At 34.5% G+C, this 22,880-nt stretch overlaps 1 long non-coding RNA gene across 46 annotated transcripts in view; it reads left to right on the top strand.

The window, feature by feature from the left end:
* Nucleotides 1-22,880, top strand: part of LOC111096363 — a 62,634-nt gene that overhangs the window by 25,860 nt on the left and 13,894 nt on the right. For 18 of the 46 annotated variants that reach the window (XR_005361086.1, XR_005361123.1, XR_005361103.1 and 15 more), the window contains 4 exons: nt 5,285-5,328; nt 6,000-6,129; nt 11,398-11,504; nt 13,744-13,931. This is a non-coding gene — a long non-coding RNA (uncharacterized LOC111096363). Of the gene's footprint in view, nt 1-969; nt 1,003-1,922; nt 2,105-5,284; nt 5,329-5,997; nt 6,130-11,397; nt 11,505-13,743; nt 13,932-17,369; nt 17,798-22,880 lie in introns of those variants that run through there. The other 28 variants (XR_005361132.1, XR_005361130.1, XR_005361131.1 and 25 more) reach the window with 12 other exon arrangements.

Raw genomic sequence — 22,880 nt, 5'->3', positions numbered from 1 at the left:
ATAGAAATAACTTTTAAAAAGGTCCAGTACATGATCTTTCTAATGGGTTTTCATAGGACCATTATATACCTTTGTTTTTTATTTTTCATTTATTTTTTAAAAGATTTTATTTATTCATGGGAGACACACACACAGAGAGGCAGAGACACAGGCAGAGGGAGAAGCAGGCTCCATGCAGGGAGCCCGACCTGGGACTGGATCCCAGAACTCCAGGACCACGCCCTGGGCCAAAGGCAGATGCTCAACCCCTGAGCCACCCAGGCATCCCTACCTTTGTTTTTTAAAGTAAAAGTTTCAAACTACTTTAAGTTTTTGGAAGTGACAATATATAACAATGTAGAAAGGTCATCAAAATGAATTGAGAGTTAAGTGTTAAAAAAAATCATTTCTGTTTCATTTATTCCTTTTCTTAGTTTTATTGAAATATAACTGACATAGAACATTGTGTAAATTTAAGGTGCACAACATAATTTGATATAGTTATATATTGTTAAATGATGACTATAATAAGTTTAGTTAGCATCCATTTACCTAATATGGTTAACAATTTTTTTCTTGTGATGAGAACCTCAAGATCTACTATCTTAGCTAACTTTCAAATATGCAACACAGTATTGTTAACTATAGTAATTGTGTTGTACATTACATGCCCAGAACTAATTTATCTTATAACTAGAAGTTTGTACCTTTTCTCCACTTTCAACCAGTTCCCCAAAGCCCCTCACTCACCACCTGGCAACCACAAATCTGATCTTTGTTTCTATGATTTGGTTGGTGACTTTTTTTTCCAGATTTCACATAATTCCCTAAACTAATACTCAGGGAATGAGGTACCCCAAAACATTGATAAATTAGATAGAATCGGTCCTGGGAAAAAAATCAGTAAATTAGTGTTTGTTTCTTCTTTCCTTTTACCTTTTTTTTAATTCATCTCTTCCTTGACACATGTTTTACCATTCTGCTCCATAGCTATTCAAGACTTTCCAGGCACTGCTCTGTCTGGTAGGTGAAACATAAGTTTGCCTTTTTTGTAATCTCTCCCATAAATACATACCCATCTGGCATCTATTTCCACAGGTCTTTTAGAGTTTCTAAAGTAAAGTTCATTAATCTAAAAAAATAGTCTGGAAAAATGTGTTAATGTGTATTAATGGCTTACAGTTTGTTCATTCAAAATAATACAGTTGCTTTTCAAATAGATTCTTCTATGAATATGCAGCATTAAGTATAAATAATTATAGCAGTAGAAATTTTACACAATTATATAATTTTTTTTTTTTTTTTTTTTGTAAGCTGAGCCTTTTAGTACCTACTCTGATGACACATACTTTGGAAAGTCCTATAAAATACACCTCTGGTGTTCAAAATGTAACATGATGACTTTTCAGTCACATCCCAAACTTTGAGAGAATATTTAAAACCTTTGGTCTATATCCAGTGGATATTCTGGGTACTAGAATCTCATCTGCATTCATTAGGGACCCAGAGATCTGTAGCAATATAATGAATGTTCTTTTCATATAGAATGTTTTTTTCCTATAGAAAGCAGAGAAAGACTTGAGATTTATTGCATACATATGAGAATTATGTACTATTTTTCCTACATCTTAAGCTTAAGACTATATTAATATTAATATTAATATCATATATAGATTTCTTATGTTTTATGTTTTCTAATTTATTCTCAACATTGTGCCAAAATAAGTTTATTTTCTTTTTCTACTTTTGTTTTCTCGTGCAGTTAAACTTGTTTCTAGTTTTTTTCTGCATTTTTGAAATAAATTAAAATGGTTCATTTTGCATGCCATATCCTTTTTGTTAGTTCACTTTAGACACATTCTCCTATTCTGAAATAAAGGTCAAACTTTTAAAATATAGTCATTGTTAATTTATTTGTATAATTTTCTTTAACTCTGCTCCAGAGATTTCCCCTGCTTCAAATGAAGTGATGAGAATGTCCACCCCTGTGCTTTTTCAGTGAGAATGACATACCCATACCCATGATATTTCCTCTGTCTCTGAGCTTCTCTGTGCTCTCATTAGCTGCCTCTGCCTGTTACCTTGCTGCTTCTGTGTTCTCCCATAAAGTTTTCCTGATAATGAATCAGTGGAGTGATTACTTTCTATCCTATACATCATTCTGAATTACTTCTTCATTTAAAATGGATTTCCCCTTGCAAGAAACATGAATGCAATGATGCCTTTTGTGTTACACTATTAAACATCTTCTCTGGAAGAAGCATCTCAGGAATCTGTAACATTTTCATGGTCACGGTACGCATGCTATCCCTGTCTTTTAAAGATATAAATGTAATAATTATCAGTGAATTTTGAATTCCGTTTCTCCAGTTAAGATATATACATTTATACATACATAAAAATAATTAAAATATAACAAGAAGGCCCATATAGTAGATCATATGGCTATGAATTGTTCTTCCTTTTCACTATCTCGGTAATTTTCAAGATTTTCAAAAAGGCAACATGCTACAAATATTTCAAGATACTTAATATGAAATATATATAACCCATATATATATATAGATCTAGATGACACAGATAGAGTTCAGTCAAGGTTTCTTCAAGAATGCAGAAGCCTCTATATATTCCAAAAATAGCAAAGGTCAGAGGAGTCATTACCAACAATTTCAGCCAGCAGTATGAAGACAGATGGTTCTTAATAACTCTCTAGAAAGTTGCTGCAATTTATAAGGATCTTTGGGAAGTCTTCACAAATTTTGTGGTTTGGGCCACAAAAGGGAACAGTTATCCAGAAAGCCAACTGTGAATTTCATATCTGTACCTGCCATGGCCACCTCTTCTCTCCTTATATATAAATTTTGTGAGATTGCTTCTCATTGACAAATTTTGGAAGACAGTAAAGTGATGATGAACTTCCAAGAGACCACCCAGGACAAACACATATACAGAAAACTAAACAAAACTGAAATATCCATACAGCTGAGCAATAAATTATAAAGCAATCACCAATGTAAGTACCAATCAGGTAAAAAAAATAAAATAAAAGTAACATTGATGGCATCCATGAAGTTCATCTCATGCTACTTCCTATTCTCTTTTTCCCCAAAAAGTGATCACAATCACAATTTTTATACTTGTTTCCTTACATTTCTTTATTGCTTTAAATCTAGCACAATTTTTAAACATTAAGAGTTTACAAGGTCTAATTTGATCATTATATAATTTGAAACTTAAACTGTGTTGTTGTCTTGCTTCATTTACTAAGCAGTATGTTTGAGGGATTTATTTTTTTTAAAGGATTTTTTTTTATTTATTCATGAGAGACACACAGAGAGTTAGACATAAACAGAGAAGCAGGCTCCCAAAGGGAGCCAGATGCGAGACTTGATCCCAGGACCCAGGATCACACCCTGAGTCAAAGGCAGATGTTCAACCACCAAGCCACCCAAGTGCCCCATTTGTGTGATGTATTCATGTTGCTTTGCGTAGAAGATATTTATTCATTTTTATCCAACTCTTTTTGTTGTGAAATGCACATAACATAAAATATGCCATCTCTACCATTTTTAAGTGTACAGTTTAATGGTATTAAATGCGTTCACAGTGTTGTGCTACCATCACCACCATCTTTTTCCATAATGTTTTTATCTTATAAAACTGAAACTCAAAAAAATAAAACTGAAACTCTATACCATTAAACAATAACTACTCATTTTCCTCTTCACAGCGCTGTCACCAACCATTATATTTTCTGTCTTTAATTTTGACTACTCTAAAAAAATAATAATAATTTTGACTACTCTTAAGGGCCTCACACAGTGGAACCATATAGTATTTACCTATATGTAGTTATTTCCCTTAGCATTATGTCCTCAAGTTTAATCCATGTTGTAATATATTGCAGAATTTCCTTCATTTTTAAAGCTGAATAATATTCCACTGTACACATACACAGCATTTTCTTATAGATTCATCCAACAATGGACCCTTCGGTCGCTTTACATTTTAGCTATTGTGAATAATGCTGCTATAAGCATGAGTATATTAATATCTCTTTGAAATCTTGTTTTACATTCTATTGGGTATATACTCTAACATGGAATTGCTGAATCATATAAATATTGCATTTTTTATTTTTGAGGCCATACTGTTTTCCACAGTGGCTATATCATTTTACCTCCTAACAACAGTGCACAAGGGTTTCAATTTCTACACACCCTCACCAACATTTGTTCTCTTTTTTTTCTTTTTTGACAGGAACCATCCTAATGGGTGTGAGGTGATAATCTCATTCTAGTTTTGATGTGCATTTCCTTAATATTGGTGATGTTGAACATCTTATTGTTGTGCTTATTGTCCTTTTGTAAGCCTTCTTTAAAGAAATTTCTATTCAATTCCATTGCCCATTTTTTAATAGGATGTTTCTGGGTTTGTTTTTGTTTTTCTGTTGTTGAGATTTTGTAGTTATATATATACATATATATATATTCTTATTTATATTTCTTATATATATATATAAATAACTACAACTATATATATATATGGATATTAATCCTTTACCAAATATATGATTTGCAAACATTTTCCACTATTGTGTGGTCTGCCTTTATATTTTATAGTGTCTTTTGATGCACAATTTTTAAGAAAAAAATTCATAAAGTTCTGTCTATCCGATTATTATTTTGATACCTGTGCCTTTTATGTCATATCTAAGAAAGCATTGCCAATACCAATATTATGAAATTTTGCCCTCTATTTTCTTCTAAGAGTTTATTTTAGGTCTCCCATTTAGGTCTTTGACCTGCTTGGAGTTTATTTTTGTAGATGCCATTAGGTAAGAGTCAAACTTCATCCTCATGTGTGTGGATATCCAGTTTTTCCAGCATTTTTTATTGAAAAAAATGGTCCTTCCTTCATTGAGTGGTCTTGGCATCCTTGTCAAAAAACATTTGACTATGTGAGAGTTTATTTGCTGGGTTCTCTGTTCTGTGGTGTTGGTCTCTGTTAAAACCAGTATCACACTGTTTTGGTTACTGTAGCTTTGTGGTAAGTTTTGAAATCAGTAAGGGTGGGTTTGTTTTTCTCCAAGATAGTTTAGGCCATGCAGAGTCAACTTGAGATTCCATATGAATTTTATAATGGAGTATTTTATTTCTGCTGAAATCATCATTGGGATTTTAATAGGAGTTGTACTGAATCTGAAGATTGCTTTAAGTCATATTGATATCTTAGAAATATTGAATCTTCCATTCTATGAACGTGAGATATGTTTCCATTTATTTGTGCCTTTAATTTCTTTCAGCAATTTTGTGTTGTTTTTCACTGTACAAGTCTTCTACGTCCTTGGTAAGTTCCCAAGTATTTATTCTTTTTGGTACTATTCTGTATTGAGTAGTTTTCTTAATTACTTTTTCAATTTATTTATTATTGGTATATAGAAATGCAACCAGTTTTTGTGCGTTAATTTTGAATCCTGCTACTTTGCTGAATTCATTTGTTCTGACAGCTTTTTATTTTTGGAGGCATCTTTATGGTTTTTTATATAAAGATCTCATCATCTGCAAACAGAGATAATTGTATTTTTTTTTCTTTCCAATTTGGATACCTTTTATTTATTTTCCTTGCCAAATTCCTCTGGCAGAACTGCTAGTAATATATTGAATAGAAGTGGTGACAGTGACATCCTCGCCATATTCTTGTCTTATATAAAAACTTTCAATTTGTCAACATCAAGAAGGATGTTAGTTGTGGGCTTTTCATGTATAGCTTTTATTATATGGACCTAGTCTTCTATTCCTTGTCTGTTGAGTGTTTTTATTATGGAAAGATGTTGAATTTTGTTAAATGCTTTTTCTGTGTCAATTGAGATGGCTTATTTGAAGATCATTGTAGGTTCACATGAAGTTGTAGGGAATAATAAGACATCCTGCATGTCTTTCACTTACTTTAACCTAACAGTAATATCTTGCAACTGGAATGATATTTTTAAAATAATTTTATTTATTTTTTCATGAGAGACAGAGAGAGGCAGAGACACAGGCAGAGGGAGAGGCAGACTCCCTGCAAGGAGCCCGATATGGGACTCTATCCACACTCCAGGATCTTGTCCCGAGCCGAAGGCAGGCACTCAACTGCTGAGCCACCCAGGTATCCCTGGAATAATATTTTAAATATATCATTATGTTTTCATCTTCTACTTTCTGTGTATACATTTCTGCCATTAATTCAAGAAGTCTACCTGCTTTAGAATCAAGGAGACAGAAATGGAAAGAGAGAGAAGCTGGGAGAACTGTTGAAGTGGGAATGAAATAAAAAGTGGTTATCGACTCAACACTAACATTATACAGAGAACTTTGAAGCAAGACATAATCTTTAAAGTTCTTACCTGAAAAATGGACTAAAATTACTAATTGTGACTAATATGTTAGGGTCAAATTTAATGACCTAACATGAAATTTATGTAAGAAAGTCCCCCAAAATACGGGAATTGCGATGGAGTTACTGTGTCCTTTCTGTCCCAAGGAACTTTTGAGAAAAAAGAGAACTAGAAAGGCAGATTGATCTGTGTATTTCTTCTCTCCACTCTCTTGGTTTGGTTGAAAGAAAGTTTTAAGTGAAATGAATGAAACACAGAAGACCTGAGATTTTTGCATCAATGTAATCTAAATCTGTGAAGAAATAGCATCTCATTCTTAATAGTAATCTGTTATTTTTTTAAGTTTATTTTTTTAATTTTTATTTATTTATGATAGTCACAGAGAGAGAGAGAGAGAGAGAGAGAGGCAGAGACATAGGCAGAGGGAGAAGCAGGCTCCACGCACCGGGAGCCGGATGTGGGATTCAATTCTGGGTCTCCAGGATCGCGCGCTGGGCTAAAGGCAGTCGCTAAACCGCTGCGCCACCCAGGGATCCCCTTAATAGTAATTTGGAATAGCTTCTTCATAGTTATCTCAAAGTTAATTTGGCAGGATAAGATAATTATGTAGAGTGAAGACAACTATTAAATCATTTTCCGGAGTCACCATAAAATTCTCCTTTGGCTTGAATTAGACCCAAATTTGGGAAAAATTCTCAAATGCTTCCAATTAATAATACAGAAAATAGCAGAAATTAAAATCCCCAGAAGTGCATGAGGGCAGGTTAAAACAAGGATTGAATGAAAAAGCCTAAGCTAGGGGACTGGAAACAGTGATTACCTAGACATGGGCAAGAGCTGGTTAATGGCTAGAAGATGGTGATGGCTAAAGTCAGACATGGGCAAGTCAGACATGGATTACATTAGTTCTGCATAAAGACATAAGGCCACAGATTCCACCATTCACAGATTCAGCAGCAACCCCCTGCAAAGGGCTTGTGATCAAGACCATTTATGTCTTAGAGATTACTAGTTCACAGAGTAGATCAGACCGGTGACTCCACATCAGAGATCAGGCAACATGAGGACTCTGTGAGGTTTTGAGGTTCTCTTTCTCTTCTGCTGTCAATAAGGATGACATAGAGGTCAATATTCCACATCACCATGGAGAGCAACAGAGAGAGAGATAAACAACTCAGAGAATAAACATTACTTAGGCCAACCTTTGAAGTACATGCATTTAGTGGATTAGAGTAAAATTAAGTATTCCCAGCTGCCCCCTGAGTTGGCCTTGGAGATTAGATCAGTTACACATAAATAAAGGTATTTTCATCAGCAGATGTAGTGCATGATGAGTACATCTTTAATCCAGTTATGCACCTACTCATCTATATTTCCTGCCTACTCCATAGCTCATATGTCCCAACCTAGATCCTTCACTGACTTCCTCATGTAATCACTAATTATTTTTTACTTTTATTGGTATAGTACTTCCCTGATCTTTACTTATGCAAATCACCATATGTACTTCAAAATCAAGCACCTCTCTCCTTCAAAGACTTCACCAAAGACTTCACCATTGACTTCATAAAAAATACTCACTTCTCTAAGATACTGTTTGTGATTATTATCACTCAGTTTAACATAAAATTACAAAAAGCAACATATTTTACCTAATTCTTTCTTTTCTCCCATTTATCTCATATAAAGTATATATATATATATATAGCCTAGGACCTTTTAGAAGGAAGTATTTTCTCATGAAAGGCAGTGTCCGTTGTCACATCTTAGAGATTTTCTGAGTTTTTCATTGTGTCTATTAGGCTCACTCTACCTAATTAAATACATATCTTTGTGTCTCATTTATTTTCATTTGCATTTTTTACATAATTTCACAGTGATTTGAAGAACTTTGACATGTATGAAATGTATGAAAAGTCTTTAAAACTAGGAGGTGCTACAAAAACCTGACATACTATTAGATTTATTTACTGTTTCAAATTAATATTGTTATTATGAACACTCAAAAGATTCATGCCATTTGATTACACAGCCATATCATAAAACTATTCTTTTAAAAATATTACAAATTAAGTGAAGGGAAAGGTAATTAACAAATAATTGAAAAATTCCATCAATTAATAATTTTACCTCATCAACTTGATACCAAAGTAGTTAACACAAGCTTTTTGCTTTATTGTCTGTCTGATATATTGTTGAAGTGTTTAAGTACCGTCTGATTTCTTCTTTATGTAACTGAAAAACCGACAACTGTGGTTAATTCACTGTCAATCTTGTGTGTTTCTGCACAATTAATCATAATAGCAGAGAAGATATGTCTGATTGAGAAGAGGCAGAAAATGAATATAATGAAGTTTATGATCCTTAAAATAATGCACATTTACCACATCAGTCTTTCTCCGATATGTCTTATATTCACCTTGAAGAAAAAAATATAAAAATATACATATTACATCCTCATTCCATATATTCCCTTTTAACACATATGCACAATAATATTAGTTGAAGTCATTTTATAATTTTTGCAAATGATCTTACTACTATCACCCATCTTCTAAATCAGGTAATGTTTTGCAAATTAAAAACTAGAATATATGTCTTTTAAGTTCTACCTTAGTCACCTCAAATCATAACTATGAATTTAAGAAGGTAAAAAATTGATGGGCATGCTTTGATATGAATCCTATTCATTTTGATTTCATTTCTAAATAATTACACAAATTATCTTTTTTTCCCACTAAGTATTCATAAGAATGAATTATATATGCTTCCTTGGAAATATATTAAATTTCAACCTGCTCATATTATTATGCTGAAGAACATATTATTTAGTATCAAACTTAAAATGTCGATTTAGGACCCAAGTAGGGATTTTAAATAGATGCTATTATAAATGAAGATAATTTGCCTTCAATTAACATTTTCTATTTTTTTGCCACTTTAAGTTTCAAAAGAGATAGATGCATTTATCATACATATATGTGTATAAAGGATATATTACATAGTATATGTCTATATAACATATACAAATATATATTATGCCATAGTTAAAAATACATGTATATGACTGTAGTTAGAAATTGCTCCCTCAGGCACCTGGGTGGCTCAATAGGTTGGATGTCTGCCTTTGGCTCAGCAGGGCATCTGGTTCTCCCTCTGCCCTCCCTCCCTGCTCAGAATACCTATCTCTCTCTCAAATAAATAAATAAGATCTTAAAAAAAATTGCTCCCTCAAAGTGATGCCCCATTACTACCCAAGAAAAAAAGATAAGATCTAAAAAAGATCTTTATATAGTCAAAAGGATGTATTCTTTTATGGTATATGCTAAACTTAGTATGTCTCTTACCATTATAACAGCAAAATAGAATGATAATGAAAATAATCTCACCTGATGAGTTCGTTTCTTTTTCCCCTCTCGGCAATGATATCAAAATATTTAAAATATGTTTTCTTACCTAAGTACTATAAATATTATTTTAAATAAAGCCTCAATATTTTATATACATCTGAGGCTGTTCTAGTTAAAAAGATTAGTTCATCATAGTAGTGCATGTTCATTTACCCACACAATAATTTTTAAGAAATATGATTAGAATTTACTCAGCATAAATTATTTGTACTCATCTCATTACTTGCTGCTTTTGGTGGCTGACATATCTCAATAAATCAATAGTTATGTAGCTTTAAAATTTCTAGTGTTCTGATTGCATGCACCTGATTAATATATTTTGATTTATATACAATATTTAGATTAAATATAAAACATCTTGATTAGATATGTTTTATTAAAATGAGATGAGAAAAATTAATAAGGTTGCTTAAGTAAACGCATTTGGAAAGCATGCTCACTGACATTTAAAAAGGATGTTTCCTAATATAAACATAAATAGAAAATTTTAAATGCCGTTTTGGAAAGCAATACTAATAATCTGAGCTTTAATTTCTTACTCTTCACCTCTTGAGCTCATGCTTTCTGTGGAGAATACAGAGTTGATTTGAGAAAACAAGAATTAATCCAAGTGTAAAGTATGTAGTGCTGTTTTTATTTTTTTATTATGCAAAAGCCAACATCATGGAAAATTAGGAGAGGGTGAGTCCCTGCATAATACTTTTCAGGAGTATAAAAAATTACCTGGCCAAATTTGAATTATGTATTAGAAATCTTTATTTAGCCCTTAACTACCCATTCAAGACTTTTCCCCCTCAAGTAATGCTAGAAATAATCCGAGATGCAAGCTAAGGTTTGTTTCAGAGGCTGTTCATCAGAGTGATATTTATGTGAATGAAAATTCTAAGGGAAACATAAAAGTAATAGTGAACAATGTGGAAATGTTTGACTAATGTGCGGCATAAATGAATAGTTACATAGTAAGTAGAAGTCAAATATTGGTTAGTATTTAATGATAAGTAAAATATTGAAGGCATAATCAGATGAAAATGCAAAGATATAAAACTATATATGTCATCTTATTCTCAATTACATAAATATAAATTTATGCATATAAGCATAAACACACATATATACACATGTATATTAATGAAAACAGTTCTTGAAAAGAAATACACAAAGTATTTAATAAGCACTTAATAGGAGAGTCAAAATTTCTTTTTAAATTTAAAATAATCAAATGTATTAAGCCAGTAAATAAATCCACATTGTTTAGAAATTTCTCCCATCCTGTCTATTCCTATAGCTAAATTTGCATTCTTTATATATATTTTAAGGGATGCTTTAATAATCTTAAATTCAAGTATTATTCAATTATACCACTGATCTAGAAATTGAGGTTAAGGAAACTTAAATATGAAAATATAATAAGACCTTTGTGATAGGGAGTTTTAATTTGAAAGTGAGATAGTCACTAATTGGATTCAGAGTTTGAGAAAAAATTATGTGACTAACTTGTCAGAAGTTAATTGATGAAGAAATCCATAGCAGAGTACTTACCACAAAAAATAGATGAACTGAGGCACAAACAAAACATTGGGCCTTGGGAAAAATGATTCTGAGAATAGACTGTAACTTTTTTATTTGAAGATATGCAGTGGACCAGAGGGTGGAATGTAATGGTGCTCATCAGTGTGTAATGAAGCATATTTGAAGAGCTGACTTCCTGAATTGTTATGGAGAAGGTGTCAGATAAGGTAAGTTTCAGAAAAAAAACATTACTTATATTTAATTATTTTTAATATATTTAAAGGCTTAATATATCTACACATTACAATTTTGTGTTTTTTCCACTTTGTTTCTTATTTTCAATTATATGTCATCCTGATCTAAATTAAAGTGTCTAGAAACTATGGACTTATACAAATGTGTATAATATTTGATTATAGCACTATTCACAGCATAGAATGGCAAAAGAGTAAAAGAGTCATAGGAATAGTTTTGTGAAGGAGATTAAAGATTTTCTTTCTTCTGATTCTTTTAATGGTACACAAAAGGAAACTGAATACAGAAAAATGTGCCGAGAAAAAAAAATCCCTAAAATGGTTTAAAAAAGATTTCGCCACAAACACTCTACTCCTGTATCTCAGTCCTTAACATAGATAATTGTATGTTCATTTAGTCATCTCTGCAATCACTTTTAAGCTAAATATGTTTGCCTTTAAAAAACTATTCAGAGGAAGCCAAGATGTTAGACTTAGCAGGAAACCTAAGCACCTATTATAAATATGTTCAAAGTACAAGTAATAGAGTACTAGTGTAGTACAAAGTTCTCTAAATATATTCAAAGAAAACCATGTTTAAGATTTAAAGGAAAGTTTGATGGCAGTGACTCAAGAAATCAATGAAATCAAGAAGGGACGAAAATTGTTAAAAAGAACCAAATGAAAATTCTAAAATTGAAAAGTTCAATACCTAAAGTAAAAAAAAAAAAAAAAATCACTGTAGGAGCTCAACAGCAGATTTCATCTGGAAGAAGAAGTAATGAGTAAACTTGAGAATAGCCCAGAAGCAGTTATATAGTCTGAAGAACAGAGAAAAAATGAAGATGGATAGTTCCTCAGAGTACAGTGGGACACCGGGAAGCATGGCAACACACCCATAATGGGTAAACTAGAAGAGAAGAGAGAAAGAGAAGTACAGAAAAATAGTTGAAGAAATAATGACTTAAAACTTTCTAAATTTGAAAAATAAAAACACTAAGAAAATCAGCAAACATCATAGAGGATACCATAACTGATCCTCAATGAGACAGTACAAACTGTTGCAAGACACAAAGAAAAAATCTTGGAAGCAACAAGAAAAACAATTTGTGCAGCAAACCACAGTAAGGTTAGCAACTGACTTATTAGAAATATCGCAGAACTTCCTTAAGGCCTCATATTAGTCGATTGTAAAGTAAGCAGACAGATCTTGTGGTCTTCATTTAGGGTGGTAAATATCATTGTTCTGAAGTTCAGTGTTCAAAAATATCTAACATTCTTGGTTTTTGAAACCAAGTCTATAGAAGAAGAGTGGCTTGTCTGGATCTGGGAGTGAGACAAAACTTGAGAAAATAATCAATATAAGAGTTAAGTGAGGATATCAAGGTTGGTAACCTAAATGGTATGGCTTGAAATGGAGCTGGTGAGCCAGTATACCAGAGCATGGAAGAGATAGGGAGCAGAAGCATATTCCAATGCTTGGAGCAAATGAATGATAAGATCACCTGGAAAGACTTGGAAAGAATACAAATGATCCAGGATTGGATATTTTTTTCTAAAAATATGCACAGATAAACTGGCTTATTCCCATGGTCAAAGTTGGAGTGGTAACAGTGACTCAGTCCCTTATGAATAATAAAGTGATTCAACCTAAGAGACTGGAGATTCCACATAATCTAGTGAAGAGGTGGAAAGGCAAAATAAATATTATTTTTGAAAGACTGAGATGTGCCTGCAATGTCATTCTATGTCAAGAAAAAGCCAAAAAAATTTAAGAAATCCTTTAAAATGTTAGGTATGACAAGGTAACTATCAAGGAAGCAACAAAAGTGCCAGGAATATAGTTTTTTAAGGGACAGTTTTGAAAGTATAGTGAGTAGATGTAGACTAAGAAACAGTATATGTGTGTGTGTGTGTGTGTGTGTGTGTGTATATATTTTTTAAGAATTTTAAAACTTAAAAAAAAGAATTTTAAAACTTACTTGAGAGGAGTGGAGGGGTAGAGAGAGGGAGAGGAAAAGCAGGAGCAGACTCCCCGCTGATCATGGAGTCCAAAATGGGGCTCTGTCTCAAGACCCTGAGATCATGACCTCAGCTGAAATCAACAGTCAGACGCTTAACCAACTGAGCCACCCAGGTGCCCCAAGAGTAGATAGATTTTATACTCAAGAAGTTTGGGAAGACCTAAATCAATTATAAAAGACTTACGGAAGATCTCATGTTTATATGTAAGTATTTCTATAGGCTCTAAAGATGTGAGAGAATGAAGTAATTTGTTGGAAGAAAATCATAAGAGAAGTGGGAATAATTCAGAACAAGTGCAGGAAACACCTAGAACAACATGAGAGACATTTTTAATTCTTCTCAAGAAGGCAGCAGTGTGGACTACAGAGGACTTTGTTAAAGTTGTTTAAGAAACAAGTAAGTAAAGAAACAAGAAATATTTAGCCATTTAGTAAAAGAAGAAATGTTATGTACTCTCCAGCATAAAAATAGCTCTGTATTGATCTAAATATTTTTGGAGTATATGGAAATGTGTTTCTTGAGAGTAAGAATCTGAGATAGTAAAAACCTGGTGTCTGGTATTATGATTTGTAATACCTCCAAAAATTTGCATTAATGGCTGAACATTCTCCTCTGTGTCTTACTGTTATTTCAATTACATTGTCCCTTCAGTGAATTGTGATAATTTACTCCCAGTCCACATTCAGATAAATTGTATTCTTTGACCTAGAAGCTTTAAGTGTATCATTAGAGTAGACCTGTACTTTGGAAGTTGTGATGGGTAAGCAGGTGAAAGGCTTCTGTCAACCTCAAATCATTCCTTGGACGTAGACTCTCTGTGACACATTCAAAGTCCAAGTGCCAGACATGGGTCTTGAACGTTGAGATGCACACTTTGCATTTTCACCATCTCATTATTTTGACAGGGTGTCTGGAAGAGCTGGGATATACCAGCCGTAACAGGGGTTGTGAAGTTGGCAATGTAAGCACCCAAACACAGAACTCCAGAAAACTCTCTTGGATTGTATTAGTCTGAGAATCCTAGCAGGTTGTGACTCATCAATTAGAGTTTGCCTTATAAGTAAGGAAAACAAGGCCCTAGTATGACACTGCTATTTTGGGGTGGTTCTCATGGCTTTTCATAATTAAATATTTATGTGTAAAGGTGTGTGTAGATACTATATATATATATATGTCTATGTAATATTTATATGTTCATGTGCAGCATATGAATGTAAGGAACCACTAGAGCAAACTTGACACCGAATAACTGAACTCCTGTAAGCATGCCGTGACGCTTTTAGGTTTCAGCCCCGTAGCAACTGGCATTTTGCATCTATGTTGTTTGCTGCACACAGTGTGGAGACTATTAAAATTGTACGGTAATGAATAACCTTTGGTTTCTCTCTCCTCCCCATGTGTGCCTCTTATCCTTCCTTGCTTGCTTCCTGACTTTTCTCCGGATGTCAATGGCCAAGTGCTGGCTCCTTTCCCCTCTCCATCCAAGCTAGCTTTCTGCAGTCACCTAGCTTTACATCCAGATGCCCTCTTCTCCTCACTAGAATGTAATTTTGGTCCTTTATCTTAGCTCAACTAGCATTAATTTGATCAAGCATGTTGACACATTAAATACAATGAAGACCAATTACACACATTGTAGTTAGAACAACCTCCCTGAAATAATCGCAGTGAAGAACATTTGTATTCGTGGAAAGAGGATCTTTATATTTCAAGTCACAAGTCAGGCATTCCATGGAGACGGTGAAATCTGCGTTGGGCAGAAGACTGCATCTGACTTATTTACTACCCACATGTGACAGCGCCTGTTTCACATACGTGCAGAACATGCTGTGTGCAGAAGTAGCCAGGTCTGAATCACGAAACAACACTGTATTCCCTCTCTGTTCATCTGACTTTACTTTGTTACATTTTCTTGGAAAAATTGTCTCCAGGGTTTTTTTTTTTTTTAATTTTTTTTCTTTTATTTATTTATGATAGTCACACAGAGAGAGAGAGAGAGAGGGGCAGAGACATAGGCAGAGGGAGAAGCAGGCTCCATGCACCGGGAGCCCGACGTGGGATTCGATCCCGGGTCTCCAAGATCGCTCCCTGGGCCAAAGGCAGGCGCCAAACTGCTGCACCACCCAGGGATCCTGTCTCCAGGTGTTTTTTTTTTTATTTTTTTTTTCATTTATTTATGATAGTCACACAGAGAGAGAGAGAGAGGCAGAGACACAGGCAGAGGGAGAAGCAGGCTTCATGCACCAGGAGCCTGACATGGGATTCGATCCCGGGTCTCCAGGATCGCGCCCTGGGCCAAAGGCAGGCGCTAAACCGCTGCGCCACCCAGTGTCTCCAGGGTTTTTAAGCATCTCTTCATTTGTGAGGTCTTTTCTCCACTTTTCCAAGTAGGGAAACTGGCTTTTCTGATTCCCAAATAGGGACATTGGCTTCTTCTGTTTTGGGGTCGATCACTTTAGCAGAGTGCAGGCCATAGGGTGTGCTCTATAAATATCTGGTCAATGAAAACAGAATTCTTACACCAGTGACTTTTAGAAAGAGTTTTTAGGGACGCCTTTAGCCCAGGTCGTGATCCCAGGATCTGGGATGGAGTCCCTCATTGGGCTCCCTGCAGGGAACCTGCTTCTCCCTCTGCCTGTGTCTCTACCTCTCTCTTTCTGTGTGTCTTTCATGAATACATAAATAAAATCTTTAAAAAAAAACGAAATAAATACTTTTAAAAACCTCTGAAAAACATAAATTTGTGAGGAGCTAAGCTGAGCTGGGAAGACCTGAATTCTCAAGTGTTCAAGTAGCTGGTCAAAGCAGCAAATCCGAAATGAAAGTAACAATGAAACCTTTAATAACTTACTGTGATTGCACAAACAAAAGCTAAAACCAGAGGTGGTGCCTACTTGCCCTGTTCCATCTCTCCCATCCCCGTGAACATGAACTAGTACACAGGTGAGGGTCCGGTGGATCAGCAGATGCCCAGGGAATTCTGAACAAAAGACTCCTGCAGTTTTATGGACCCTGGGGCCTGGGGATAAGGAGGTAGGAGAGGCTTAGAGAGTGAAAGTACCGAGTACTAGATCAGAGAGGAGAAAGGTCTTCAGTATTTCCTCTCTTCCCCCTACCTCCTAAGGTCCCAGATAATGAGATATAGGAACGAAAGTGCACAGGCAAAGAGTGCAAATATGTGGATATGCAAATTCATCGAAGGGCCTGTGTCCTTGATGGTGACTTTCTAAGAGACTCTAATGTGCTGGCTCTGCACCAGGTCTGGAGTGAGGATGCACAGCTTTCCCCCAGGAAGCCGGCTAGGACAGTCTCTGTACTAGTCTCTGGTCAGGCCTGAAAAATCACACACAGAGTTTTCAACTAGGTATCAGGCTTCTTAAATTCCAAGTGAACTGTTGAAATCTGCATACATTTTTCAAGGCCTGTTTGGGAGTATTCTCTGTTAGGGGCTCATTGAGTTTCACTTGTCTTTAACCTTTCTTCTGGGTAGAAAAACATTAAAATACACCGCGTGGACTGTGAACGTTTTTTTCTACAAATACACAACGGTGAAGGCATACATCATTCTAAAAAAAACAGTATATATGCTTCTCCCTTATGAAACAGCTTACGTAAATAGAATCCTGAATCTTTTCAGTTGCTTTAAGGCAGCAGGAAAAACCTTGCTTAAGAGAATTGCAACATTCAGTGTTCTGTAGCAAGTCATATTCTCTTTCAATCCTCCTTATTTATACTAAACGCAAGCAAAGTATTTACTTACCTAGTTTTGACACTTCTCATAATAGTCTCTTCTTCCTAATTTTGAAAAGAAAATATAATATTTTCTCTTTACAGGTTTATTGTATAGAAAAATAGTACTGCAGCCCTGAAGACTAGAAGAAAGTAATTAGACATGTAGAGCTTTAAATATTTGGAGGCGCATCTGGGATAAGTGATGGCTTAGTCACTCTTCACACTTTCCTGACACTCAAGATGATGCTTAGTTTGCACCTAATAAATAGTCAAGAATGCATAAATGAATGGATGAGCTCCCTCGTTTTGCTGGGTTTTGTGCCCATCATGAATCTCTCCAGGGAACGACTTTGCTCTGACATCCAGTGCTGTTATCACATAACTCTGCATGTTCTTCTCCCACTTTCTATCCAGCTTGTAGTTGCAAATACAGTATCCTCTAAAAAGGTGGAAAAAAAACTTGGCAGTTATACAAAAAGCTGAGACTGTTTCTACTTAGGAGGAAGCTATTTTATATTTGTTAAAAACATGTATATAGAGGAAGATAGCTCTAGATTTGAGTCTCAGCTGTACCGTTTCAGTTTTGCTACAAAAAATAAAAAGTAAACCATCTATTTTTCTCCTCAGATGTTTTTGAGATGATTAAATATATAACGAAAACAGAACTTCTGGTGAAGTCGGAATTATAACTACTAGAATTCGGCTTTAGACACACTCTAGTCAAAACCTCAATATGTACAGCATAGTGACTATAGCTAATAATACTCCACTTTGTACTTGAGATTTGCTAAGAGAGTCGACCTTAACTATGCACAGTAACTATGTGAGGTTGTGGATGTGTTAATTTACTTGCGGTAATCATTGTGAAATGGGAACTCCCATACCTCCACTTCTGTGCTGCCTCACCTGACCCTTGACTCATGCAAAGTTCCATGGGGGAAAATGGCACAGGATGAGTCTGTTCTTCCTTTGGTTTTAGGATATTGCTTATATCATTGCAGGAAGTGAGTTGAGGTGACCCTCTCCTTCTTGGCTTGTTGCTTTAACTGACTACTTTGATACCTGACAGCTCAACTGTTCCAGCTCAGCTGAGCTCCTGACGATAATCAGAAATTGAATTGAAAACCTCCTCTGTGCCAAGTAAAAAAATATTTAATCTCATATGACACTCATACCTTCCTACAGAATAAGCAAGATGATTTTACAGTTGAATCTATGCAACACCACAGGATGCACCCCAAATCCAGGGCACCTGACCAATATTGGTTTTCAGGCTGTGTCTGTGTCTCCCCTAAATTGGAACATTATAGACCCCATAATCCTAGGCAGTAGGCACAGCTTTGTTCAGCCTCATATCATTGGTAAGGAGTCCTGTCCCAATTTTTTGCAGTGAATTTCATCACATATTTGCTTTTCTTATTTCTTTACCATGAAGGCATCGAGCTCTTAGCGACCTGCTTTTGCTTCAAGATTCATTCTCCTCATTTTGTTTGTTTGCTTTGTTTTTAGTGAAGATCTTTTTCTTGATTTCTGAAAATGACTATGTCTTTTTATATTGTCTTTTATAGTTTGTTTTCTCTTGGGATATATTGATACTTATTTGTCAGTAATTATTTGTTTGCTTGTGTTTATCTTTTGGTATTGAACAATGATGATTTTTGGGCTGTAGTTACCAGAACTACAACATCCACATAATTAAAGTGTTGCTGAATTAAGAATTAGAAGCAATCATATATTTTACTCATAATTCTTAATGAAGAACAATTAACCAGTATTTTTTGGTCTAAAACAATTGTGCCTTTTTTAAGTTGCAGAATAATTGATATAGAATATATTTAATTCAGGTGTATATCATAGTGATTCAATATATTTTTTAAAGATTTTATTTATTTATCATGAGAGACACAGAGAGAGAGAGAGGCAGAGACACAGGCAGAGGGAGAAGCAGGCTCCATTCGGAGAGCCCGATATGGGACTCGATCCTGGGACTCCAGGAGTCAAAGGCAAGTGCTAAATCGCTGAGACACCCAGGCACGCCAAAATTTTTTATTACAAAATGATCCCCATAAAAGTCTAGTTATCATCTGTCCCCATACAAAGTTATGATAATATTATTAGCTACAATTCTTGTGCTCTACATTATAACATCATGACTTATTTATTTTATAACTGGAAATTTGTACCTCTTAATCCTTTTCATCTATGTTGCCCACCTCAACCACTCCCCAATCTGGTAACCAAGAGTTTCCTGTATCAATGGATCTGTTTATGTTTTGTTTTATTTGTTTGTTTTCTTTATCCAGTCATCTTTCAGTACACACTGAGCTTGCTTCCACATCTTGGCTATTGTAAATAATACTGCAGTGGACATAGGGGTGCATATTTATCCTCAAATAGATATTTTCATTCTTTGCTGAATACCCAGAGGTGGAATTGCTGGATCAAATGGTAGCCCTATTTGTAATTTTTTGAGGGAACTCCATAATATTTTCCTAGCATTTGCACCAATTTACATTCTCACCAACAGTGCATGAGGGGTCCCTTTTATTCACATCTGGGCCTACACTTGTGATTTCTTATCATTTTGATAATACCATTCTGACAGGTGTGAGATGATATCTCATGGTGGTTTTGATTTCTATTTCCCTGTCTCTTTGGAAAAATGTTTATTGAAGTTGAGTTGTTTGGATTTTTTGATATTAAATTCTTTATAATTTTGGATGCTCACCCCTTGTTGTGTATATGATTTGCAGGTATCTTCTGTTAAATAAGTTGCCTTTTCATTTTGTTGATGGTTTGCAAAAGCTTTTTAGTTTGATATAATTTAATTATTTTAGGTTTTGTCACCTTTGCTTGAGGAGACTAGCCCAAAAATTTTTTGCTAAGACCAATGTCAAAAGCTTATTGCTTATGTTTTTTTTTTCTAAGAATTGAATGGTTTCTGGCATATATGCAAGTCTTTAATTCATTTATTTTTCCATGTGGTATAAGAAAGTGGTCCAGTTTCATTTTTTTGCATGTAGCTGTTCAGTTTTCACAACAGCAATAACTGAAGAGACTTTTGCCCACCTTATTTTCTTGCCTCTTCTGTTGTAGATTAGATGAGCATGTATGTGTGGATTTATTCCTGGGCTCTAGTCCATTCCATTGATCTGTGGGTCTGTTTCGTGCCAGTACCATACTGTTTTGATTACTGTATATTTGTAGTATAGTGTGAAATCAGAGAGTACGATACCTCCTACTTTGCTGTTCTTTTTCAAGATTGCTTTGGCACTTGTGCCCTTTTTCTTATTATATAACTATAAATGTCAATTTTCAATACCACACACATTTTCTTAGTCCCACTCCCATACATTTCAAATAAATTCATGTTAAAAGATACCTTTTTAGAATTTGTAACTTTAAATTTGATAATAAAAAAGAATCTTTGAGGAAATATGGAATTTCATAATTAGAAGGAAACTTTACATATGTTCTAGCTATAAGAACTACGTAAGGAATATTTTATCTAATTTCTACTCATTCTATCCTATTAATTCTCATTTTCCTAGCATTCATTGGTCTCTAGTACATTTCAATCAAGTACATTGCCAATTAAATAAAGCTATTGAAATGTAATTATAAAAAATATCACGTAACTTCTATCTTTAAATTTTAATGCTACACATTATTATAAATCCCTAGGGAGATTAAGCTGTATGTATAAACGATAGTAACTCTGATGTTTTTGAACTCAGTTTTTGAATATTGTTCTGTGAGATGTTTAATTAGAGATAATAAAAATAAGTTAACCTTCAAAAATTCTTAAGGCACTATGCTCAGTGAAGGAACTCAGACATGAAAGAACACATATTGCATGCTTTTATTTATATGGGCTGACCAGGAAAGACAAATATGTAGAGATAGAAAGTACATGGCTACCTAGGAAGAGGAGTGGAAATGAAGAATGACAGTAACTGGCCACAAGATTTCTTTTTAGGATGATGGAAATGTAAAATTTGATTTTGATAATATGTGGTGATGCCTTTCAAATTCTATAAATATGCCAAATTCATTGAATTGTCAAAACATGTGTATTTTGATAGAAAAAAATGATATAAGATAGTTTGGCAATAAAAAGAGAACACACACTTTATGGCTTTAGAGTGGAATGGACTTGGGTTCAAGTCACAGCTGCACCATCAATTGGTCATCTGACCTTGAACAATTTTTTTTAAAGATTTAGTTTATTTATTCATGAGAGACACAGAGAGGCAGAGACACAGGCAGAGGGAGAAGCAGGTGCCATGCAGGGAGCCCAACATGAGACTGGATCCTGGGCCTCCAGGATCAGGCCCCAAAGCTGAAGGCAGGCGCTAAACCACTGAGCCACGAAGGGCTGTCCAACCTTGAACAATTTATTTCACTTCTCTGCACCTTAGTTTTCTCATCTCTAAAATGGTAGTAAAAGTACCTACCCTGAAATGATGAATTAGAGCTCATGGAGATAAAGTAGATAAATATGTTGTATCTTTTCTAGCAAAGGAAAAGGATTCAGTTAATGGTATAAGATCTGCTTGAGATACTTGGCATGTCTTTCTCTAGGAAGGTAAAACTGGTCTCTTGAATCCACATCGTTTTTTTGTTTGTTTGTTTGTTTTTTGTTTTTCTGTAATAAACATGAGGAGCTAGATCTAATTCTCCCTGTCAAATTTTACTTATTTTTCTCGCTCTACACTATTGAAAGTTGCCAGCATTGTTTTCTCAGTTAAAAAAGAAAAGAAAGAAAAGAAAAGAAAAGAAAAGAGAAAAGAAAAGAAAAAAAGAAAAGAAAAGAAAAGAAAAGAAAAGAAAAGAAAAGAAAAGAAAAGAAAAGAAAGAAAAGAAAAGTTCTTCTGCCCTGTGAGGATGGACATTGCATACCAGACTGAATATTAATACAAGAAGGGTGAGTTTAAAAAAAAAAAAAAAAAAAAAAAAAAAAAGAAGGGTGAGTTTTAATGCTGCTGTCCTTGTTGGCATTGTTGGCACTGTTGAAATCTTACTTACAGAAAGGAGACAGCAGTAGTATCCCATTAAAACTTAACTACAATTTGAACTGCTCAATGCCTTCTGCTCGCATCTTTGTGAATACATTTGATATAAGGGCTCCATGAGAAATGAAAAGTGCTGAGGCTCTAATTTAAAAATGTTGTTTCTCTTGGGCTAACAGGCACTACAGTTAATTTCAACTATTGGCAGTAAACAACTCCAATGTGAGGACTATTAAGCTGCAATCATTTTAAGAAAGCTTCCAGGGTGACAGAGCCTATGGTGCCAGCAACACATTGAAAAGACTGAAGCCACAAATACTAAGAAAGCACAACGGAGATCCATGGATTAATGAGATATAATCATGCAGTTCAGAGGAACAAAACTTCATAGCCTGTTTTACTGGATGTGATTTTGTTAAGTGTGCCATTAAATTTGAAAGAAAGGCATTAGCTAGTCTTTGTCCCTGTATCTACGTGTTTCTGAATTAAAAATAAAGAACATACTCAGTTGTAAACTCTCAGGATGTTCTAATGTGAAAAAAGTGATAACTCTTTTCCCTTGATGTTTCCACTACTGTCTCTCTTATAAAAACCCAAAGAG

Source organism: Canis lupus, chromosome 6 (genome assembly GCF_011100685.1).
Source record: "Canis lupus familiaris isolate Mischka breed German Shepherd chromosome 6, alternate assembly UU_Cfam_GSD_1.0, whole genome shotgun sequence".
Lineage (NCBI taxonomy): Eukaryota > Metazoa > Chordata > Mammalia > Carnivora > Canidae > Canis > Canis lupus.
Note: the sequence above shows the minus strand (reverse complement) of the source record. Positions and strands in the feature narration are given on the sequence as shown.